Source organism: Aquila chrysaetos, chromosome 14 (assembly GCF_900496995.4).
Source record: "Aquila chrysaetos chrysaetos chromosome 14, bAquChr1.4, whole genome shotgun sequence".
Lineage (NCBI taxonomy): Eukaryota > Metazoa > Chordata > Aves > Accipitriformes > Accipitridae > Aquila > Aquila chrysaetos.
In genome coordinates this window covers 6,877,178-6,890,807 of record NC_044017.1, presented here as the reverse complement: position 1 = coordinate 6,890,807, position 13,630 = coordinate 6,877,178, and positions in this window count along the sequence as shown.

Here is a 13,630-nt window from a genome sequence, read left to right as displayed (position 1 = left end):
ATTTATATACTGACTCCTCCCAGGTTACTTTGTTTTGTTGGTGAGCAATATCATTTAATTTCCACTAGCAATTTTGTTACATTTATCAAATTCAAAGAAAGGGTGTTGTTTAAGTAGGTCAGATGTCTTGATTCGGGTATCAATTGACATTTATACTTGCTTGTTAAACTTTTATGACTCCAGGCGTATGAACATTGCTTGAAAGCATGCAAATTGTTAGCTCCGGTTTTGATGCTGTATTTCTAGATTAGTATTTAACATAGTTAAATGTGAATTGATAGGGGTGATATTTGAATGCAAGTCAAGTTTAGAATAAATTGGTTTTAGACAGAAATAGGGTTGGGTTGAAAAAATCTCATTAAACATTAAACCTGCTTTTCTACTGATCCTATTTTAACATTTCAGCCTAATCTGACACACAAAAAACCCCTACAGATCCTGTTTATAGACAATACCTGAAACTAAATGGTACAGTTTCAGCTTTGGGAGAGTTCCAATCAAAATGAAAGCTAAAGAAAAATCCCAAGTTCTCCCATCTCCAAGCACTACTTAAAAAGATACGGTATTTAGCAGCATATGGCAGTATGTATATATATATATAGCAGCGTAGCAAGGCAGAGTTTGAACTTTTAAGGAAAAGATTCTTTATGGCTTTGTAACTTCAGAGAAGTAGTGTACCATGGACAGAAACAGAAAAATGTATACAATTGTTTTGATACATTTGTGAAATAGGTTTCACAGAGCCCAATATTTTTTGTGCAAAATGCCTTAAATCACTTTCTGTAGGGCTAATGCAATTGAATTTGTTTCTGTATATAGCCTTTTATAATAATTACTTCGGATGCAACACTAGACTTTTCTTTCCACTACAATCATATACAGCCTTATGATGACTAACTACAATAGACAGACTAGGAAAGCTCTGCTTTATTAGCTGTAAATGCACTTTGGGTCCACTTGTAGACTTAGAGCTTGGAAGCACGAAGAGGTGACAGTGCCAAGAGCACCGAGACCTTCCTGATGGGCAATCCCTACGTTCTCTCAGGCACAAAATACTTTCCCACTCACTCCTTTTCCTCTCACCCCATCAGTCTTCATGAAAACCAGCTGTGTCTTAGGGCCTCGGGTCATCCCACCTAGCGCTAGGCGCTTCAGGGAGCAGGTTGCTAAGCAGGGTTGTCTTGTTTGATCTTTACGGATAGTCGAAAGAGATGGGCACCTCCATATCTGGGAAGGGGCTTACCTCTCTTCCCTGCACAGGCAGCCTGGGATGACAAGGCCTGTCATGTAGGCACCTCACTTAAGTGCCTGGAGGTAGCAGCCACTGGTGCGATGGGGGATCCAGGCTTCACCCAGGCTCTCTCCTGTCCTCCTTGTCGGCACGATGGTGCCTCTTCTTCGTGCCAGTGCTGGAGTGAGGAGCCTGAAGCGGGATCCCGTCTGGGGAAGTCATAGTATCATGACTTTGTTTCTGGGCCAAACCAACCCTGTTGTAACTAGACATAAAACCAACATGCATTCATTGTTCTGAATGCTGCCCGATGCGCTTATGTTTATGTTCTTCCTTGTAAGACATTTGAACCTGTCAACTAGCCTAGCTACGAACACGTGAGGCAACTGCCTTCAATGTGCCTGTGCACAAGGGATGGAGCTCTGACAGGTTTCTCCTGAAATCCCAGATGCCTTTCCAAGGCTGATGAAAGCAGTGCACAGGGTTCAAGCCAACTCAGAGAGTTAGCGAGGAGTAAGGTGCACATTGCCCAAGGGCAGAAAGCAGATAAATACAGTGCCTCAAGAGTGAGAACTGTGATAAAGATACCCTTCGGGTTTAATCATTAACGCACTTAGTCGTTTGTCAGTCTCAGGCCTTACTGCATCAATGAAAGGAAAAATACACATCTTCTAAGAGGTCAGTAGAGAAAGCAAGGTTAATATACACAGGTTAATGCTGACAAACCACTAACACGCCTCTTGCAAAATAGCTGATTATTATGACAGAAAATAACTTTTTAAAAGCTGAAAATAATTAAGTGCAGCTTCCTCTCTATCCCCCACCATCTCTTGGGACTCCATAATGACCAAGTTCTTTTTCTTTCCCCGACCTACTCTTTGGGGGTTGGTACTTGAAATGTGGCAGAAACCAAAAGCCCTAGCCGTAAAGCACCCATTCAGTGTCCAATTTTCTAGGTCTCCTGCTCTTCCACTTTTGTTTTCCTTTTTGCATTTCTGAGAATGGCATACTCGCAAAGTATATGTGAGCGTGCATCCCTCTCCCTGTATACACATTTATTTACACATATACACACATATATATCTCTATAAATACAGCCACAAGCCAGTAAATTTCAAGTGCACATGCTATAGAAGAGTATTGGAAGGACTCCATTTACCACAATACTTGACACAGACCTAATGAGGAGAGTCCCAGGCAGGGACTTGTGCTTTAGAGATGATTATAGCTTGTGCCTCTATAAGTGTTGTTGCAGTTTTCTGAAATAACTGTGGAAAAGGGTGAGTCTGCAGAAATTCTTTGGCAACATCTGCTGGTACTAGTAAGGAAAATGTAAAGAAAAGACAACTATGCAGATAAAAACAGCAACCTAAATGGTGTCTCGTTCACAGTATTTTGGGGCTTTACTGATATGAATTTCATTATTTCCTTGTTTTTATTTGAACACAATAAAACTTGTAAAAGCTCACCAAGCATTTCAGAACCCCTACCTCCTTACTTTCAAGCTACAATAATTGTTAAATTATGACTTTCCAATATTTACGAAGATATGTTCTTCAAAAATGAATTGGGTAAAATACTGATGATCAAAACTGTCATCCTATTTGGTCGGGTTTTTTAAAATGAAATTCATAATCCACAGAAAGTGGCTCTTACTTCTAATGGTATCATTTGACCCCCCCTTAACTGAATTACAGATTTATAATCATACTGCCACTGTCCATCACCCAAGAAGGACATGACACAATACCCAATGGATTACCCACGCAGCCACTGGGTCTTTTTCATGACATCTTTCTTTTCCACACACTTTCCTCCAGTAAGTTTTGATTAGTAGAAATGCATTCAGATTTCCCTGTGGATAAAAAGAAGGGAAGTGTTTGACATTTCCAAGACAATATCTCAGACCGTACTGTTCGGCCCATTGCTTTTCCATTTCCCCTTATGTCTTTATTAAGTCCAGTGCACAACAGTTAATGTGGTTTTCACAAAGCAGTGATCAGTAATGTAAATACCATTTCTTCCCTCAAGACTTATAACGAATTCTGTGTTTCTTAAGCTTGTTTCTTTCACAATTTGTCATGTCAAGGATGCTAAAGATGGTATTTGGAAATCACAGAAGAGTTAAACTATAAACTGCTGTGTTCCTGTCCATTAGTAAGAAAAGTTTGACTGCAGGGATATTTTGTTGGAAAGGTTGTATTAACAGTCATTTACATATATATATATATATCTCTCTGTAGTGCTGCGCCTGCTTCTTTCATGTACCTTAAAATTACTACCAGATAATGAATGACCTCCTATTAAACTCATTTTTTGTAATGCATCTTCCTGAAATATAGGCGTTAGAAGACCTTGCTGCTCAGCCAAGGCAATTTTGCCTGGTGCAATATTATGTTACTAGACAAAGGCATTTGAAAAAGGCCATACATTCTATTTTCTAAATCAATACTTTCTTTTGCTGCCTACTGAAAAATCCTTTTTTAGTGCTTACAACACATTTGAGAGTTAGGATAGGATTGTAATATTCAGTAGCAGACTGAGACAATAACTAGCATTCTTAAAGATTAATTTTCTTTGCCCTGCCTTTTGCCTGCAAACGTTATCCACGTAATGCTTTTCAGACAGATTGTACCTTGTTAGTTTCCCTGCTTCATAGTATACATATATTAATGAATACGTGTTTTCATTGATGACAGTGTAAGGCAAGTTATTTCTCTCATAATGTTATTCTAATGTTTATTCATGTGCATATTTTAAATTTGCAATGGCTTGTTGGAAAGTCTAATTGATTGTCACTGATTACTAGCCAAAGTTTTGCTTTTGTTAAGACCATTACATAAAATTCTGATCATTACATGCAAGTTGAATTGTGATTATTAGATCTTAAGGATATTCTTTTCAAAATCACAGCAAACTCTTTATCAATGAATCTCCCCAAAAAAACTGTGTTAAAAATGTTAGAAAACACAGTTTTTCCAGTTGTCTTTATAATGAGAAATAAAGAGACTTTTCTCAGTTAAACATATTGACCTTTATATTAATCTTGCTGTAATTGGACTGGTAAAGCATTAGAATATAGAATCCACAATTAACTAACTCTCCATGCAGAGAGTGCAATCTCTCAGCTAAAAAGATTGGATTGCTTGTCAGGAAAGTCTTACTGATGCAACACACAAAGTCACATGCAGACCATCTACTATAGGTATCCAGTTGCAGCAACTACTGTGGCATGCAGCATCAAGAAAGCAACAAGGGAGTCAAACTAGCTGCCACCCAATGCCACGAGATCTTGACTGTCTATGCTATCAACAGACAGAAATAGGGAAACATATTCTTTCCACCTGCTGTAGGTGCATATATTATATGTTGCTTCTACTTCTCTCCGTTGACAGTTCAGGGGATCCTTGGTCTGGCATCATGGTATAATAAGCTATGTGAATGATTAATGACCATCTTCAGCTTAGAAACCGTTACAGACATGCACAATGCCATGCTAGGTGGTTTGCGCACAGCCCGTTAATCCAAGTATTAAAGATAGGTGATCACAAGTAGTCATTCTTGGTGAGGTAACTATTCCCAAGGTGTATGGATAAGGACTCCCCAATGTAACTTCTTTAATCCAAAGTTTAAAAGTGTTACAGCAATCTGGACAATGTAATTTACGCTGTGTGAGGACTATGCAATGGAGGATCAGAAACGCCTTCCCCAGCCTCTCTGGTCCTCCTTCCACTGAAGCTAGTGAGAGTTTGCCATCGGCTCCAGTACCAGGAGAAGCATATCTAAAAAGTTTGATACTAACCATTTAAACCTGCGCTTTTATCCTTGGTGTCTATCTCTCAAACAACACTGATGACACTTACCTTATTAGTTCATAATTACAACGGTAATAAAGTGTGGGGCGATCTTTTACACTGTTGCTTAATATTCAGTACTGTATGTATATATATACTTGACACCTCAGTGAAGACTTTGACATGCCTTATTCATTCTAGTTATTTTTATGGTATTGGTTTTGTTAGATTGCTTTACCATATAAAGAATAAAACTATAACTGCTCTGACTTAAAACTGTCCAATTCATTTTTATCCAAGATGTGTTAAACAAATCTAAATCGTGTTCATCAGTTCTTCTCATTCTCATCACCCTTCACTCACACCATGAAGGCAATGTATATTGGTGGTTTGAAAACAGGGATTTGATATTCTCTGATGGACTACAATAAATATCTGAAGTAAGTACCTGCTTTGTGTCTTGTCGTTTCTTGGCTGCAAAATGAAAAGTGCTCTCTGAAGGCCACTGGTGTTAATCCCATGATTGTCAGCTACTGGAGAATCATGAGGTAAAATGAATCTTTAAAATAATTTATGAGTTCATTCTACAGCATTCTTTTTCCAGCTATATTTATGTGCCAGACTTCTTCTCCTAAAATCTGTCAGAGAAGTGAAGAACACTGTGGAAGTGTCAAAAGTCATGACATCTAAGGATGAAATTTCAGGCAGGAGTTATTTATTTATTCTCTTGCAAAAGGTGAGAGCTTTCTGTGACTGTATGTAAGATGGTTTAAAAAATGATATTTAGCTGTTGTTTTGACTTACTTATTAGTTATAAGTCAATCAGATTGGGAGCTAATTTAATGGTACCATTTTATTGCAATTGTTGAACACCATTTTTTTTACATAAGATTGCCCACGATACAGGAGTCTTAAAATGTAAATCAATCTTGTTCTTTAAGAAATGCGGGGTCTGGCAAATTAGAGGAGTCTCTTTCCCCATTTTAATTTGACATATTCTTGTTCCTGCAGTGGAGTCTAAGATTTCATACTAGGTTTTTAAACTGTCAATACAGCCTCCTTAAAATTCTTCTGTTGATTCAGTTCTAAGTTTAAGGCTTTTGTTCAGCTGCCTGAATATTGCTGTCTGGTGTCACTTGAAACAGCTCAGGCTAGCCAAGACATCTGCCCAGAGCCAGCAGACATGACACAGGACCTGCAGAGGCCCTGCACCCTTCCCGATTGGCAGAAGGACCTCCAGGTGGCATGGTCTCGACAACCTTAAATGAAACTAAAGGCCTAAGTTTAGGCAAGAGAATCAATTTCCTAAATTCGGGTGAGCTGAATCCCACCCTGAGGAGGGGGTTTGTTGTCTAAATAGAGGCACCGTTGCCATCCTGGGTACTGCGGGGTTCAGTTCAGCTGCCCGCTGGAGCCGTTGTATATCCTGTGTCTACATCTTCTAGTCCCGCTCATTACGCCTCCTTTTCTAGGTTATCTCAAACGGCGCTGGACGCTTTTGGGGGGCTCATTGAGTCACGGCTTGTACTGCATCCAAGATATCTGTGTGTAGCTGGCAAATATGCAGAGCAGCAAGAAACCCATGCCTTTCTGGGGCAAGGGCTGGAGCCAATGCATGGCACCGCTGAGCATCTCCAACGGCACGGTATTGCCTACCTCTGGATACCCACACTTGGTGTTTAGGATAGATGAAGCCTGCTACCTTCCGGGGGTGTCTGTCACTGAATTGAAAGAGACTAGCTCATTTTAAAACAGTATTTGTGAACAAATTGTTTGAGCAGGGTTGGGAGTGTACTCGCTTGTTTAGAGCGGACTGCTGTGTTCCCCATTCTAGACCAAAACAATGAGTTTTCAAACAAAAAATAATATTTTGCAGTTTTCAGCCTCTGAAGAAGGATTTCCAGGTTCTAATAATTTTGCAGTATTCTTTACTTTCTTAACACAAGGCAAACCTTGCTGTGCATGTTTCATGTTCTACAAGGAGGAAGAAACAATTGCTTATCATAGAAGAGCTTCGTGGAAACATCAATTTAAAATTCTGCTACTTACCTGAAGAGACATTACCTGCAACAGTGCACAGAGTCTTCTGTGAATCATAGAAAGTCTGACAATTAATAACTCCTTTTAGTTATTATTCTTTTCTCAGGCACCTACCACAAGGTTCTATTAATTAATGGTGCCTTGCCTTAAATCCTGCTGGAACAGAATGAAAATGTGAATTGCTAGAGATTTGATTCAGTTAAGTGTCCAAATTCTAGCTGCCTATCCAAACACCACTGAATCCCTCTAGTCTAGAAATACTATGATGACCATTTTCTCTGCCAGTTTTCTGATATTTGTTTCATGACTGCATGAAACATTGTAAGTCTATTATGATTTTTTGTCTCATCAGAATGCAAATAAAATTCAAGGAGAATGAAATGTGAGAAAGTATTAAAAGAAGTGAAAATACAACCAGCTAACTGTTTGAAAACAACAGATGCTTTCATCTGAATGGCAAGTAAAGGTTCTGGTCTGTTCTTTTACATTTTAGAGATGATATTTGAAAGCCAGCCTTAGCACTGAAATGATGTTGATATACTAAATTCTGAGGCTTTGCTAAATTTATTAGCACACTCTTGTTTTAATACACTATTGAATGTAATATCATATTTGCATCTGTGAAATGCGTATCCATTCACTTGAATGTTTGGGTAGTATAGATGGCAAGCATTAACAAATCCAATCGACTGTTGTCACTAATCCAGGAAAACCTGTGGCCTAAGAAAATGTTTTCCGATGCATTGCTAAACTCAGACATACCAGAGAGCCATCAAATACAGATGCCAAGCTAATATAAAGAATGTGCAGGTGTCAAGTATTTGCAATATGATGCAAATGCAAGAAAAAACTCCCCTGGAATTTGGATCTGCATGAGGAATGATACTCTTATAAGCAGAGAGTTTTTTATGGCCCGTTTTTGTGCAGCTCCACGTGATGGATGGTGCTCACTTCTGAGATGAGCTTCACCTGCCCAAGCCCAGCCCACGGGCAGCCCGCACAGCCGGGCGCGCTGGGGATGGGGCAATGAGGCAGCATTAAAAACGCGAGCGGCTTGCGGAAAGGACTAGCCTACTGCAACAAGCCAGCTTTGATTCTTGTAATTACTGCAAATAAATTATTTGATGAGATGGTGAGTATGGGAGAGACAGGAGAGGAAAATGGAAGTCCAGGAGCCCCAGAATAATAGAATTAAGAGGAAAAATTTGAGCTGAGTATCAGTAAAAATATCCTGAAAGTAAAACAGCTAAAGATGCCAAGTATGGCTCCTGATTTTATTTCGGGGGATGAAGTTTCTCTTTGTTGGCTTTTTTTTTCTGGTTAATGATTTTCTTCAATTGTGCATTTATTCAGTTTTGGCACAGACATTAATTAATACAACACAATCAATAAAATTAATATAACTACAGAAATTCCTCACAAACTCTTAATTAAATGTTAAAAACTTCCATCTTCTAACTGTAACCCTGACTATACTTAAAACAGCTGACGGTACATACAATAAAAATGGTTAGTACGTGGGACAACTATTTGTCCCACACATTTTATACTGCTTTTTGAAAATACAGCTAGGTTTAAGCCTCATTCTACCTTCTCCCATTCTTATGAATATTAATAGAGGAGGATGAAATAGGTATGTTTGTAAAGCAAGGCAGAAAGAGCCAAAAGGGCAAGGCAAGCAAAGTGGAAGAGAGGAGGGAGACTGGAAAAGGCTCCAGAGGAACCAGCAAAGGTGAAATCTCTGGGCCCCTCCCAGCAGAAAACAGACAGCTGGGACAATCCAGCACTGCAATGCAAACACACTAGGAATCAGATAGGCTTTTTTTTTTTTCTTTTCCCAGTTGTTGTGAAGCTTGGAAAACTTCATTTCCCGATTCAGTAATTCTCACTGTATGTGTAGTTACAGTGCCCTGAAATGATGAAATATTTGGGGGACCCCTCCTTAAAGCAATTTCAAAGGTCCTTAACCATGCCACAGCCACAACTGAAAACTAAGGGATTTCTATTCCAGAGCAAGCTGCTCTGTTACACATTCCATGAAATGTGGAAGGAAAAAAGCCTGACTTTCCCTGGCTGCAAAATGAATTTACTGGAACCTGTCAGGCAAAGGCAATATTCCAAGTAGTCATTTTGTTGTTCAATAAATTCCCATTACCATTCACTTTGCTTTGTAAAACCTGCCCTTACCTTGTTTCCAAATGAAATAAATCGTGGAATATTAGAGAAAAGTAGAGGGAGCAATTTTGAGCAGTGCTACTAGAGATGTGCTTTCCAGATAAAAACCATACTGATATTGAATGACTGACAGCGACTAAGGCAAAAATAAGTGTAAGACAGGCTGTTGTGATGAGCTGACACAAATTCATCTGTCTGAATAACACAATTAAGTATACATCAGAAAAACATGACTAGCAATCCCCAGACCAAGCTAAAAAATTCAGATACAGGCAAGACTGGAATGAAAAGTACCACTTTTTTTTCCCCTCTCTTTTCAGTTTTAAGTAGAAATATACCTTTTATCTTTCTGTTCATCTGCCCTAGCACAGCCACCAGGGTGTATTTCTTTCTCACCAGCAGATAGACATAGTGTAAATGAACACTGAGCTCTGTCATCTCTCTCTCCATATGTCATGTCCCTGATCAAATATTTTTAGTTGGGAGGTTGCGTTTTAAAACAACAAATTCTACATTAAAAACAAATGCTTTCACTGTTTTTGCAAAAAACATGAGACTTATCCTAAGATTACACGTGGAAAGTGTTGGAGGGAAAAGAAAAGGAGGTAGGAAAGAGTGTACTTGGCCTGAATAAAAGGATGATTTTTTCCTTCTGTTACAAATCCGGCTTTTTCTTTTCTCAGGAAGGATTGTGCTTTGCCTTCACAAGTGGTATTTTTCAAAGCTCCGAGCTGAATTCTAAATCCATAGGGTTTGGCACACCGAGTGGGCGTACACATCTGCAGAAGAAGGAGGCTTTCTACATTTCGCCGAAGCTCCCATCTCCAGGCTCGGGGAGGAGATGCAGCCGCCTCGGGATGTGACACGAATCTGAACAGTCTTAGAGCTGCTCTAAAGGAAGACATTTGTTCGCATCTCTGCCGGACTGCTATGCCAAGGGGACCGGCGAGAGCGTAGCGTGCCAAGCAAGAGCGCACCTGCTAACCACAACGCCGGTTGTTGACGTAGGTCCTAAGGACTGTAAGTAAATTCGACGTGCACCTGCAAGGGCTGAGCACAGTGGGTCTCCCCGCGATGCTCTCGCCGTGCACAGCCAACCGGAGCAAGAAGAAAGAAGCAGACTCTTTGGCAAGGTCTCCCCACCCTGAGCAGCCACTGACCGTGGGCTGGTAGGACACAACAGCATGAAAGAAAGTGGAAGAATCTGTTGATAAAGCTAGGCTGGAGTTTGAAAGTCCCTGGTAAAAATGAAAAAGAAACCCCATGAAGAAGGTTTAATAAGCGCTTCAGGCTCTACCTGAAATGGGTGGCAACCAGCCCAAAAGAAGCCAGCCACCAGCCTTATTCCCGACAAGAACAGCTTCTGAGCATTTAACGTGTTTAGCAGCTTTTCAGTTAACTTAAGCAGAGGCGGCAACTGTGAAAGTGTTACGGATATTTGAGCAATAACGCCTCCACATAAAAATGAAGCTGCTGAAAGATGTTTTCAAGCAAAAGGCACTAAAATAAAAGCCGGTGAAACTTCAGGAGACCTTCTTCTAAGGCAGAAATGAACAAATCTGCTAAGAGACCCGATGGACCAAACCCTCAGAGAAGGTTGGCAGGGAAACAAGCCTGGAAGCAGCCTGGAACACAGCAATGAAATCACCAATTGAAGGAAGCCACAGGAGGGGACTTTGTGGCCACACCACTGCACAGTTAAGCACCTGTCTCCCAGGCATATATCCACATAATGCAATTCACCGTATCCAAAACAGACAGCTGAGCGCTCTGCTACAGGACCGCAGAAAATCAGGAACCACTGAAGGAGACCCACCACAGGCAGAACCACGGTGCGGAAAAAGGAGCTTTTTAATGTAGTCTGTGAGAAAGCCTGAATGCAGAGATAAGGGCTGAAAAGACTTCATCTGAGCTGGAGATCAAGCGACTACCTCCTTTATTCAGGCACTCGGAAGTGCTGCCAAGGGCGATGGTTGGAGTCAGCCCGTGCTTTCTTTCCATCCTGCCTGTTGAAGTTGCTCCAGGGTTCACAGGTTTGTCAACAGGCCAGAGACAGCAAGGCAGTGAAGGGAGGGGAGACCAACAGGGTGCGATCATCTGCTGTGGAAGAGACCCGATCGCTTATTCTCTCTCTACTGAATAGCTTGGCCTGTTCGGGTCTCTCACTCTCGTCGTCACATTTACTAGCTTCGCTGCTATCCGCAAATCCTATCTGCCCTGGCACAAGAGTGGGCTCAGGACCCTTTGAAAGGGGAACACACAGCAATGGCAACATCGTCATGAGTGCAGACAGGATTGGTGAAGAAGATCAAGACAGGCAAAATGAACCAGACCCGCAGACTCTGCAGTTAGGTGCATACCTGGAGCTTTCTTCTCATATTTCATCCTTGGAGGGTGCCCTGCTAGTATCGGAGCATGATTTTGGATCTATACAATGCAATGGCTTATACGTTGGCTTAATCTGAAACCCAGCGTAGAGGTAACTTTTGACGTCCATGGTCTTTCAGCCTTTAGGAGGGGAGGTGGATGCCCCCTCACAAGAAGAAAGAGCTGGTGTGTAAAAAGATGGCCAGCACCTGTACCATTTCTTCTGGCCACCCAGGTCTTGGAAAGCCTAGTTTTAGCAAGGAGCTCTGGATAATGAGTATCTCCCCATAGCTGCGTCTGAGCTGCAGGAGCATGAAGTAGAGCAGGATCATAGATGCAGCCTTGTTCGTAACCTGACCTTCTCCGGGCAGCTGTCTGCAGGGCACTTAACTGGCTGCATACACTGCATAAAGGGCCAAAGCGGGTACTTTAGGAAACTAAATTTCCTTCCTAGTTGCCATCAGCCTACATGCGTAGTTCTGTACGTTTGTATCTTCACTACTGAATTTAGCTGATAGTCTTTGAATCTGCTTGTTTATCTTTTCCTTCCCTTACAAGTGCAGGTGCAAAACATCTCTCCCAAAAAGCAGTGTAAAGTAAGCAGTTAATAGAAGCAGAAGGTCAGTAATAGCATTACAACTTCCAATTTTACAATAATAGCCATAAGATGTGGTTGCTTTACACTGCTGCTTTCCTAAATCAGGGGCAGAATGGGATCAGAATCCTTTTCAAGCATTTAGCTAAACAGCCAGCAGTGAGATTTAATTTAATTCAGAAAACAGGTTCTCACTACTTCTTTCAGAGAATTTCACAGGCCATGACTGACAGAGATGATGTGGCTGCCACCAGCCTACTACAGAGTCAAAAAAATTAGGCACCTGACCCACTGGATGACTCAGAAGGAGGCATTAGCTGCCCACAGATCCAATACAGCCAACTGAGAGAGCAATTAACTGGTGACTAGAGAGAATTAAACTCCTCAGAAAGATAATCCCCACAAAAGCCCTCCACACAGAGCTGGAAGCTGCATAGGTCTAGCTAAACAAAAAGGCTGAGAAATAGATGGTTTTGAGCACTTCTCCCTCTCCAGAGCTTAAACATCTCATTTGCAGCTGCACGTTACATGCTCCTGTGTGAATCAGAGCCTTTTGTCAGAAGAAAGCACCAATTCAGCAGGAATTATTTTAAAGTCGGGGGGGGGGAGGCTGATGATTACACCCATCTCAGCTTGAAGTCATTCAGGAGTGCACCCCAAATCTGCCAGCAAAGTGTGACCACGGGAATGGATGTGCTGGTCCCTCATCCTTCCCCCACCCCCGGGCTGCGCTGGGTGACCGCTCAGTTATGAACGCGAGAGGAAAAAGCGAGGGACAGAGGTGGTCCACGGGCACCGGTGACCCTGTCCCCGGTGGGCGCTGCCCTCCCTGTCCCCATTTCGGTGCCCACGCTGAGCCCAGCGCAGCGGGCAGTGGGAAGGCAGGGCACCCCAGCGGACACTGCTCCATGCCCCCACCCCGCACCGACTCCAGGAGCGGAGGGCACGCTCTGCACTGATTTGTAGGACCAAATCCCAAAATCCCGGGCTCTGTGGAGATTGGGGATGGTGTGTTTTCAGCCTGGGGGAGTCTTTGCTTCCAGTCAGGGGACAGAAGCGTCCCTTTTCATCTCACCCTGGCAGTAATAGCTTCAGTACAATTTATGCAACGATAGATTACAGGTATTTACTATCACTTGTATAAACCAGCAACAAAAAAAATGCCTTTTCTGTGGTTTGGGGTGAGTGGAACATTAAAACATGTAAAACCAACCTCCACAATCAGAGTTGCTACAGGATTTCCTCCAACCGTTTTGTAATGTGCCTGTGCTCAACTTTCTTCCTTGGTAAGCATTTAATATAAAGTTTACCTGCGCTTCTTCCTTTCACCGACAACACAACTTTCCCTGGTTGCTAGACCAAGACTGCACTTTTTAAAAAGGGAGAAAACAGCTTTCTGGTGTGACCAGGTAATTTTCCAGTAAGCCG